Source organism: Micrasema longulum, unplaced genomic scaffold (genome assembly GCF_059751315.1).
Source record: "Micrasema longulum isolate JH-2025_06_02 unplaced genomic scaffold, ASM5975131v1 h1tg001225l, whole genome shotgun sequence".
Lineage (NCBI taxonomy): Eukaryota > Metazoa > Arthropoda > Insecta > Trichoptera > Brachycentridae > Micrasema > Micrasema longulum.
Window position 1 is genome coordinate 1 of NW_028278412.1, and position 10,552 is coordinate 10,552.

Consider the following 10,552-nt stretch of genomic DNA (forward strand, 5'->3'; position numbering starts at 1 on the left):
TCATAAAGCGTACCTACATACGCCTAGCGGCCTTGCCACATCCGACATCATTGCGAGGTGCGAACTTTTGCGTAATTTATGGCCAGTTGCACAGAAAAAAAATGATTAAAAAAAATCATATATAGGTTATATTAGGTATAACTGTTACGTTTTCAAAAAAAAATGAAAAATTAGCTTGTTTTATCCGGTGGATGAAAAATACAGTTGTGTGAAATAGAACCAGACTTATAGATGAGTGACTTATACTGAAATTTCAAAACCAATCCGGAGACAGAAGACAACATTCAATTTAAATATTTTTTTACACGTAGTTTTGACTCCATTTGACACCCTTTTTGCTATTAGAATAGCGAAATCAAAAAAAAAAAATTCGGCCCTGCCTAATACATAGTTAAAAAGGAAGACTCTAAAGCTGATAATCCCAGCATTGAAAAGATCCACCTCTCCCGGTAAGCTGTTCAACAGGCCAATCATCGTACCCACGTACATCATCAACGGTAAATTTGTCCTGCATTCAAGAAGAACAAATGGTATGTGTTGCCTAGCTTTTAAATAGTTGTTTGCTACATATAATTTTATGCGCTCTAAATTGTTCAGATTACAAATTAACCCGTTCAGAAGTTTAAAGGCCATAATTAGCAATGCAATACTCCCCCCGGCCCGCTAACTTGTGATACCAAGAATACCTAAAAGGAACTATGATGGTTACTGCAATGGGTAGTATCCATACTCTCTCATGTACAGGTAACGAAGAAACTTCTTCCGTATTATTTCCACAGTTACTGAGTAAGTGGTTTCATCGGGCCCCCACACCACGCACCACTCTCTTTTTTTTTAAGTTAAAAATTTAAAAAAGAGAGTTTACATAACTTTGTTTTGAGATTTTCGCAAATTTTATAAAAATTGAGCATAATATTTAAATAAAGGTCAAGTCCTCTTGTTGTTTGTCTATGGAACAAACTTCAATAGCCTTATATCCAATGTAGGTAAAACATCCACGCATGGAATAACTTTCTTGGAAGCTTTTGCTGTTAGGGGAGCCACAGAAATAAAAACGTTCAATATCCACGATTGTTTTCTTTCTATGGCACTCCATCAACTTGTTTATTTAATGTAATACGGTTTACCTTGTAAATAAAACGGCCGAGGTCGAAATGGAAAACGTTTTGATAAGAGAGATCTTTTAAGTGTTTAAATTAAGATTAAACAATTTATTTACAAAAACTGATAACCAATCTCCATACATAAACTGAGTAATTAATGATATTTTATGTGATTTCATCGTATTCGTGTTTTTTTTTTTAATATAGTACGTTTTTTTTTACGAAAATACATATTTTTAATCCATTATGAAGTCTGCTAGTTTTGTTTGAAATAGAATCAGTAAAATAATTTTAAAATTGAAATATTAATTACTTTTGATATATTTTTTACAATTCGGGCCTGAGGTTCGATTACCCACTAAAAACATGATTTAATACAGATTAAATATTTATTTATTTTATTTATTTATTTAATTTTACAATACGCCCAAGGGGCATTTACAAAAAATATACAGTTAAGTACAAACATAGTGCGTAAAAATTTAAAAGATAAACAATACATTTAGAAACAATAAGAAGCATACTGCCATGCAAAATAAAAAGTGAAACTTTACATAGTAAAAAGAAAAAAATAATTTTATATGGATATAATAAAAGTAATTGAATTAAAAAGCAAATTGTAAGTAACTTGTAAAGAATTCAAACAAAAAAATAAATACATTTTCATATACTTATAAGTATAAAAATAAATATACAGGTAACTACAAACAAATAAAGTAATAATTTTATAAATACACAACACATTAAAAGAAATAAAAAAAGATTTTATATACATGTAAAAACAATAAAAAGCAAACTGCAATGCAAAATAAAAAGCGAAACTTTGCATAAAAAAAAAAGATTAAAAATATGAATATAAGAACAATGTTAAAATAAAAAAACAAATTGTAAATAACTTGTTAAGAATTCTAAATATATATATACACACATATACACACATATATACGTATAAAAAAAATGTTATTAACAAATTCATCTTAAAAACAAATAATGAAAATTAGTTAACAGTAAGTATATATGTGAAAATAATATAATATACGGTACACAAAAATATTTGATAAATTAATATCAGAAAGAGATAAGATAATAATAATACACATCAAAAACGGAGAAAGAATTGTATGAAAAAGAAAGTTCCATTACGACATTAATAATTTGCTTCAAACAGTGCATTTAAGAACGTTTTAAAATTAATAATTGTCGTATTAAAAATGTCTATTTTACAAGTAAATTTGTTGGCTAAGGAATGTAAACGCGGAATCGGAGAGTGTCGTGCATAGTTAGTACCCACGTATGTACTCGTAGTTGCAAACAACTCCGTACTTCTAGTGACTCGATTAGGTATTTTGAAGTTAATGAGATTCAGGAGTTCACAACAATCGAGCTCCGAATTTAAAATTTTAAATAAAAAAAGGAGGTCATTTATTTTTCTACGATCTTCTAATAAAATTAAATTTAAAGTGTCTAATAAATATATTAATTATATGAAAATTATACTATAATTCGTTATCCTTTCCAGCGGTACATAGGGTCCTGCATTTGTAAACCAAATTCAACGTATTTTAATCATTTATTACATGAAGGTAAGGTAATCAGTCTTATCTTTCAGGTGTCAGTTCAGGAACAAAGCAGTTTATATTGCAGTTCAAAGTACGTTAAATTTTTCAATAAATATCCCACATCCATTCAGCCAGGAATCGAACCCAGGACCTCAAGCATGGTAGGAAATGCGTTAACCACAACACAACGAAGCGGTCATATCTGCACTCGATTTTCTTATTCAGGATTTTTACCTTAAAGCAGCCATCGAGTCGAAAACCTTCGGTTAGGGTTCTGGTTCTATTTCACACACAGAACTGTATTCCTCATCCGCCGGGACACAGAGAAAGTAATTATCATAAACATACATATTTTTTTTATATTTGCACGGTATTTTCCCAGGCAAAAATGTTTGCGAACAAAAATGTTCTATGCATGGACATGCATTTGACAAAAAAATATTTTCAAATACGCATGTGAGAAATATATATATATGGTGTCCGTGCGATGGATTAAAGTTTGAACAAAATTAGTAGCTGCTGATGACAGTTTCAATAGAAGTATGAAGTAAAGAAATTGCTTTTAGAATGAAATTTAAATTTCGGATAGGTGATAAACATGTATGGTATTATAAAGCGATCATTCAAGTTTGTTAGTGAAAATTATTGGTGGAAATTTACTGTAATTTACTATAGAAATAAAATACGGGTGATACTTAAATCCATAATGGATCGAATGATACTTGAATCTACAGTTAGAATAACCGGTGACCAGTTTCATCGCTTTTACGACATCTTCGAGACCGGTATCTTTATTATAAAATTGAATATATTTGACTGTATAATATGTTTTTTACTATTCAAAATTGGATTTTGTCTAGGAAAAAGACTACTGCAGGAGACTGCTGCCAGACATTGCCTAAAAATATTTTTTATTACTCATAAAATGGTGCTCACATATTGACGCGTATTTAGATGGTGATATAAAATTAAGGTGTTGTAATTTTTATTTGTATATTTTAAAATAATATGTATGCTTCCACTTTTCATTATGTTGTATCCCAACTCAAAACAGGGCTCTTGGTCTTATGTAGTATGGGATACGTTATTACTTTATCCAATATACGAGGGTTGTGTAAAAAATAAGGTTCTCAATTTTTTTTCAGGTTTAATACCCGTATGCAGAGACAAACCTTAAGCTGAGGAAAGTACATTCTATTGTCTTCATCTTCGGGTTATTCTCTGCATTTGAAATTAGAATGTGCTTCCCTCACCTTAAGTTTTGCATACGGGTATAAGGCATTTTTTATTTGAACTGAAAAATACACGATTGGAAAGCTTAATTTCTTAACTATTTTTCAACATAATCACCAGATTTTTCAACGCATTTTTGTTGACGACTAATCACCTTTTAGAATCCAGCTTCAAAGAAGTCCGCCGCCAGTTCGTGGAGGAATTTGATGACCGTCCTGCTTGTTGAGTGCATGACTCGAGGGACCACAATAAATTCGTAAAATTATTGCGAGACCTTGAAAAAACTCAGAAGAGCCATCCAAAATCGCCGGAGAGGAAGACTGACGAACCACCACGACAATGCCCGCCCGCACGTCTCTCGCCAAACCAAGGATTTAACCGAAAATTTTGGCTGGGATCTCGTTGAACAGGCTCTGATCTTGCACCGAGTGGCTTCCACTTGTTTCCAAAATTAAAGCAACACTTGGGTGGACAACGTTTCGAGACTGATAAAAGAGTTCAGGAAGCGGTCGCCAAATTCCTCCACGGACTGGTGGCAGACTTCTTTGAAGCTGGATTCCAAAAGTGCATTAGTCGTCAACCAAAATGCGTTGAAAAATCTGGTGATTATGTTGCAAAATAGTTAAGAAATTAAGCTTTCCAATCATGTATTTTTCAGTTCAAATAAAAAATGCCTTAAACCTTGTTTGAGAAAAATTTAGATTTTTTTTATAAAATCGGTAAGGATTATACAATTGTAATTAAATGTATATTATCATCGTTCTTTAGGAAGTAAAATTTATTAGGTACGTTATTATTAGGTACGTTTATTTATTGAATGACTATAATCTATAAGTATTATTATTTAATATTAATGAGCTGGATTTATAAAACATTATTCATATAGATATGCCGCACTAACATTACAGTTATATTGTTATAAATTTTAATAATAATTCAGTTTTTCAATAAATTTCCAAAGCTCCGTAATGCATAAGACTTTTATCTTCCCAAGTCAAAAATATCCCGTGCTCTTTTACAACGATTTAGAAATGCCCAAAATATTGTCTACAAGCGGGCATTTTCTAAATAGTCGTATACTTCGTAGTAGGAATAATAGGCAAATAGAGTACAGAAACACAGAACAGACGCGTGAATAGAGTTCCGGGGAAATATCCGACGGAACTAGGTACAGGAATCTGGAAGGAAATAAATAGGACAGTAAAAGGAAAGTTGTACGCTGCCCCGCGCCCTGCAGCTGCCACATGCTGCCGTCTATGGCGCCCGTTCAAGGGAAAGTTTTTCCCGAGGAGGGTAATCCGATAAATGTACAAAAAAAAAGATTGCTTCGGCGATGCACGAATCGAACAGAAATTCTAGATAAGTACACGTGTTTTTTTTTAAATATTTTTAATTTCCTTTTTTAATTACTATAAAAAAATAATACCGTATTATCTTTTACAGAATATTTTATTTTTTCTTATGTTACACAAAAATATTATAACTGTCCAGTATTTATTATAGGAGCAAAAATTCATTAACATTTTCTTGTATACCCACGAACAGGCCATGCCTTTGTGGGATTTTTTGTTTACTATTTTTACTAATAATATGTATTTCATTGCTATGCAGTTATGGTTTATTTTTTGAATACTCTGTTTTATCACTTTTGTTTATTGTAAGAAAGACAAAAAAAATGTATATTACAAGGTTTTCACGGAACATTTTTTTTAAACCGATTATTCGGTTGTTAAGAGAAATAAATTATAGTCAAGCGATGAAATATTTTATGTAGTTTTTAAAATCCAATATTACTTTTTTTAGGGGTTTTTTTCAAGTTAGAGGATACGAACGATATTTCACATATCGACAAAAGTCTGCCTCCAGGGCTGGTATTCCGAACGCGTTTACAGCGCGCTATGATGCGTATTTAGTACGTAAAAACACGCTATACCGCGCTATTTTTTCGTTTGGAATACCAGTCCAGGGCTCCGATTACAATGGGAAGTTATCAGAGGTATCTTCAGTCTTTTATAAAGTGAAATGGAATTTACCGTATGAAAATGTGTATATTTGTTTGAAATTTTGAAGTATCTTTCCCACGGTTACCTGTAGTTTTATATGTCTGAAAAAAATAATTGATATCCACATTTATTTTTTCACACAGAAAATTTGATTTTGCTTTACAGGCATTTCTGTCAACTTCTTAATATAATCGGAGCCCAGGTGTACCTAGTGGTCAGCGTTTTTGGGCACCACGTATGAGATCCCGGGTTTGATTTCCGGCAAGGTTAGTTCTCGCGACCTCGCCAGTCTGACGATGTCGCAAGAGCGATGATACCGGTTATCGGTCCATCAAAATAAGTGGATTAAAGTGTAAATCTGTCATTTATTACTTTTTATTTAATAAATCACAATGAACTTCCACCAAGAACTTTCACTAATTTGAATAAAATAAAAATATTTAAGCATTTAAGCGTTCAAGTCTTAATTTAAAAGGTTAATTTTAACTTGTTAGTAACTAAATTAGTTTAATGGGTCCTCAATTCATCTAATTTTAAATATATATACGGCATCATTGACCTTAAACAAACAGAAAAAGGGTCATGGCATATTTTAAGTTAAAGTGTGTGATTTGGAAGTACGGCGCCAGTATTCAGCTGACTTCAAATGTTAACTAGACCGGTGTGGTGTGTTGTGGGCATCTTAGAGATGACAGATCAGCTGAATCATAAATAATATGAATTCGTTGATTTTAAAACCTAGTACGACGAACAATTGAAGTGTCCCCCCCAGAAGGGCATTATTATTATTATGGATAACTTATATAGCGCCATTTTCTTAATAATATATTTCAAGGGCGCTTTGCAAAGTGATTACATAAATAAATAATTTTAACATTTTTAATTTGTAATTTAAGAAAAACAATGTACTTTGTCATCACGTGCTAAGGATTTATTCAAATGATTCAAAGAACAAGTGGGTTTTAAGTTTTTTCCGAAACATCACTTTACACTCACATTCCATGCTGTAGGGCCTGCGACCGCAAATGCGCTTTCGCCGAATTCAGTGCGCTGTTTGCGTAGAGGTATAATAACTTTTCCTCTCGTACCTACCATAAAAACGAAAAAAAGGCAAAAAAAGGTTTTATTTTAACTTAAAATTATATATATAGAAAAAAAAACAGTAAAATTGACTTTACGTAAAAGCTTTTGATGAATTACTCTAAAAAATAACCACGCATACCCTTCTACGAGGGCATAATTCAATTACATTACTTTACTACTTACTGTGACTGCTTGTCTAACATTACGAATTGTGTGAGAAATATTTTTTTTTGCTACGTGTCTTTAGGGTACAGCATTATTTTATTTTATTAACATATGGGACTTTGTTATATTTCCAAAAAGGTTTTAAAGTTCCTTTTGAATGATTATGATTTAGTTTTTTTTATGTATTGTTGTATATTTTTAAACAATAGCTGGGTATCGATTCACTTCTGCCAGGAATCGAACCTAGGACCTAAAGAATGATAGACGAAGGCGTCAATTACTACACAGCTTACGTCACTTAAAAAAGTATTTTTATACAAACACATTTTAGAATATATTAAAATGAAAAATGTGGTATCACGACTGTCGCTGTTTATTTATGTTTTTTTATTATTATTTTATTTATTTAGTTCTAATATTAATCATAACCTAATATAATATTTACATTTATACTAATTCGAACTTGTATACTTATTGTTCTCATCATTATCGTTCCCTTTCCGCACCTAATGGTGCATAGGGCACTGTATTAGTACACCAATCGCAGTGTATTTTTGATCATTTTTGTTAGATGAAGGTAAGATAATCAGTCTTACTCTCCAGAGACTATGAAATATTCAAGTCTAAAAACACCTTTTTAAATAAATTTTTCATGTCAACCGTGTCGGAAATCGAACCCGAAACCTCTTGCATGGTAGGCAAACGCTCTGACCACTAACACGACGAGGCCGACTTATTGTTCTAATTTATAATATTTGCACTGTTGTTTACACGAACTCACTACATTTTATCTTAAATATATTTACACTTTTCTCATTTTTTAAATATTAAAAACAATAATTTATTAGCTTGACTAAAAAAAATATTATTAATATATAAAACATAAGAAATTTGTCATCAAGCATCCAGATTTGAATTAATTATGTCAATGTGATATTTTTTATTACTAAAACTTGATAATTTAAATATTTATGTTCATGTGTGTATATGTATATACATATATGGATGTGTGCGTGTATGTTCATGTGTGTATGTACGTTATTTGTGTACATCTATATTTATTTTTAATTGTTTTATATTTTCTTCCTATTTTTCTTCCTTCTTCTCTTCCTTCCCTATTTTACCATCGTACTTCCTTTCACCCCTAGCGAACTGTACGTTTTGTTTTTTATATTTCTATTCTTATATGAAACCCTTTATTGGTCTTGTTATTTGTTGTTATTCTGAATGTATTGGCGGCCTCCGTGGTGTAGTGGTCAAGACGTTTGACTCACGCACGGAAGGTTCCGGGTTCGATTCCCGGTGAGAACACAAAAATTTAAAAATTAGATTTTTCTCAAGCCTGGGTGTTCTGTGATGTAATTCACCACTGTAATTGGGCATCCTGGCCTGTTGTGGTGCAAAAATAAATAAAATATAATAAAAATAACTGTGAATGTGTTGGTTAATATATATATATATATATATGCTCAGTAAACCATTAGATGCACATAAAAGTTAGTAGAAATTAATTTGAAAATGAAACGAGGATTTAACTGAAATATTCTGAAAAATAGCTTACAAACAAGCATATTTAAAAAAATTATAATAAAATAATTATAATCTAATTTCAATACATACTAATATTAGAAATTCGAAAATGGGTTTGTTTGTGTTTCCTCGCGTCTCAACGGAGCGACCGATTGACATAATTTTTTGCATAGGGATAGCCGAAGAGGTGAGAAGTAAAATAGGTTACTTATTAAATAAACTATCACCCGTCGATGGGAGGAGTGCTCTCCCGAAACTATAGTTGTGTTCTTGTAAAATAATAAAATTGTGTAACACTAATAACAAAGTTTGTTTTTCATAATAATTTAATAAGTAACCTATTTTACTTCTCATATAAAACTATCACCCGTCGATGGGAGGAGTGCTCTCCCGAAACTATAGTTGTTCTCTTGTAAAATAATAAAATTGTGTAACATTAATTTCAAAAATACTTGGTACACTTCCACTTATTTATTTTGACCAATTAGCGCTATCACCCTCTAATGGGTATCTTCAGACTGGTAAATATTATACAGTGTAAGGGTCATTTATATAAAACTAAATATTATCTAGGACTGATAACAAAGTTTTATTTTCATAATAATTTATAATGAAGTGTTACGAAGTGATTACCGATTCAATTTTTAAAAAAAGGTTACTCATTTTTCATCCCGAATTAAAAAAAAATGTCAACAGCGAGCAAAATTATTTGAAAATGATGGGATGTTAAAAAGAATCCATTTGAAATTGATTAATTCTTTAAATTTATATAGCTTCTTGGTTTGATTTTCGTTTTGGTTTTGTAGTAGGATTTTGGATTTGTAAACACAATAACGATGCTACGTAGCCATTAGACCAACGGATCGTCATATATTTTTAATAGTAATAGTTAAGAGGAACGGCACTCATACAAGCTACTTTAAAATAAAAAAAATTATCTCGAAAAATGTTATTATTCCACCGGGAAAAATATTTTTGTTGGACGACAAAACTAATTTCTTCCTAATATCATACGAGCGAAGCTGCGGGTAAAAGCTTGTTTTAAATTATTTTAATTACATATTCTAAATTTACGTTTGTTCTAAAATAAACTATTTTGGTATATTGGCAAATGTAAAGTTTATATATAAAAAATAAAATTAATTTAAAATAAATAATAATGAACATTTAATGACGATTTTTTTTATTGTACTTTATTTTACTTTGTGATATTTGCTAAACAATTTCCATTATTATGAATTAAAATTGTACATTTCCTAATTGGACATTCATTAATAATTGATGGGCTTCAATAAACTATGTGTTTGTAGGACCTGTCTATTTACGGCCTTGCAAATTGTGACCAAACTTTCAAAATACGCGCGCCGTGAAACCCACATTCGTATAATAACAAAAAATCGAGATCTTTATTATAAGAACACCAAATCACTTTTGATATTAGAAATGACTGCTTAAACTTTTGTGTGATCACCCAGAACAGTCGATAAAATAAACTAAATTTTGTCTTCAGTCTTTGCGTCCACAGACGTTGTACTTCACACGCTTCATGCCAATAAATTGTATTATTCAAAAATCATATATTTTAGAGTGAAAAATAATATCACTAAATTATTCAAATGACTAATTAGGTTTACAATAAGATAATTAACGGACCGGTAAATAGTCATATTGGTTTACGAGATCCATATTCTGACATTTAACCCAAACTTGAATAAATGTCAATTGAACTTGCCGTCTTGGTGGCATTTGATTGATTTTGAAGGGAATTTTTTTTAAATAACTTTTTAACAACAATTTTTAAACGCCAAAGAATAATGTCACTTCAATACATGATAATTTTGTATTATTATTCACCCTCGTAAAGGGGTTTGCTGGA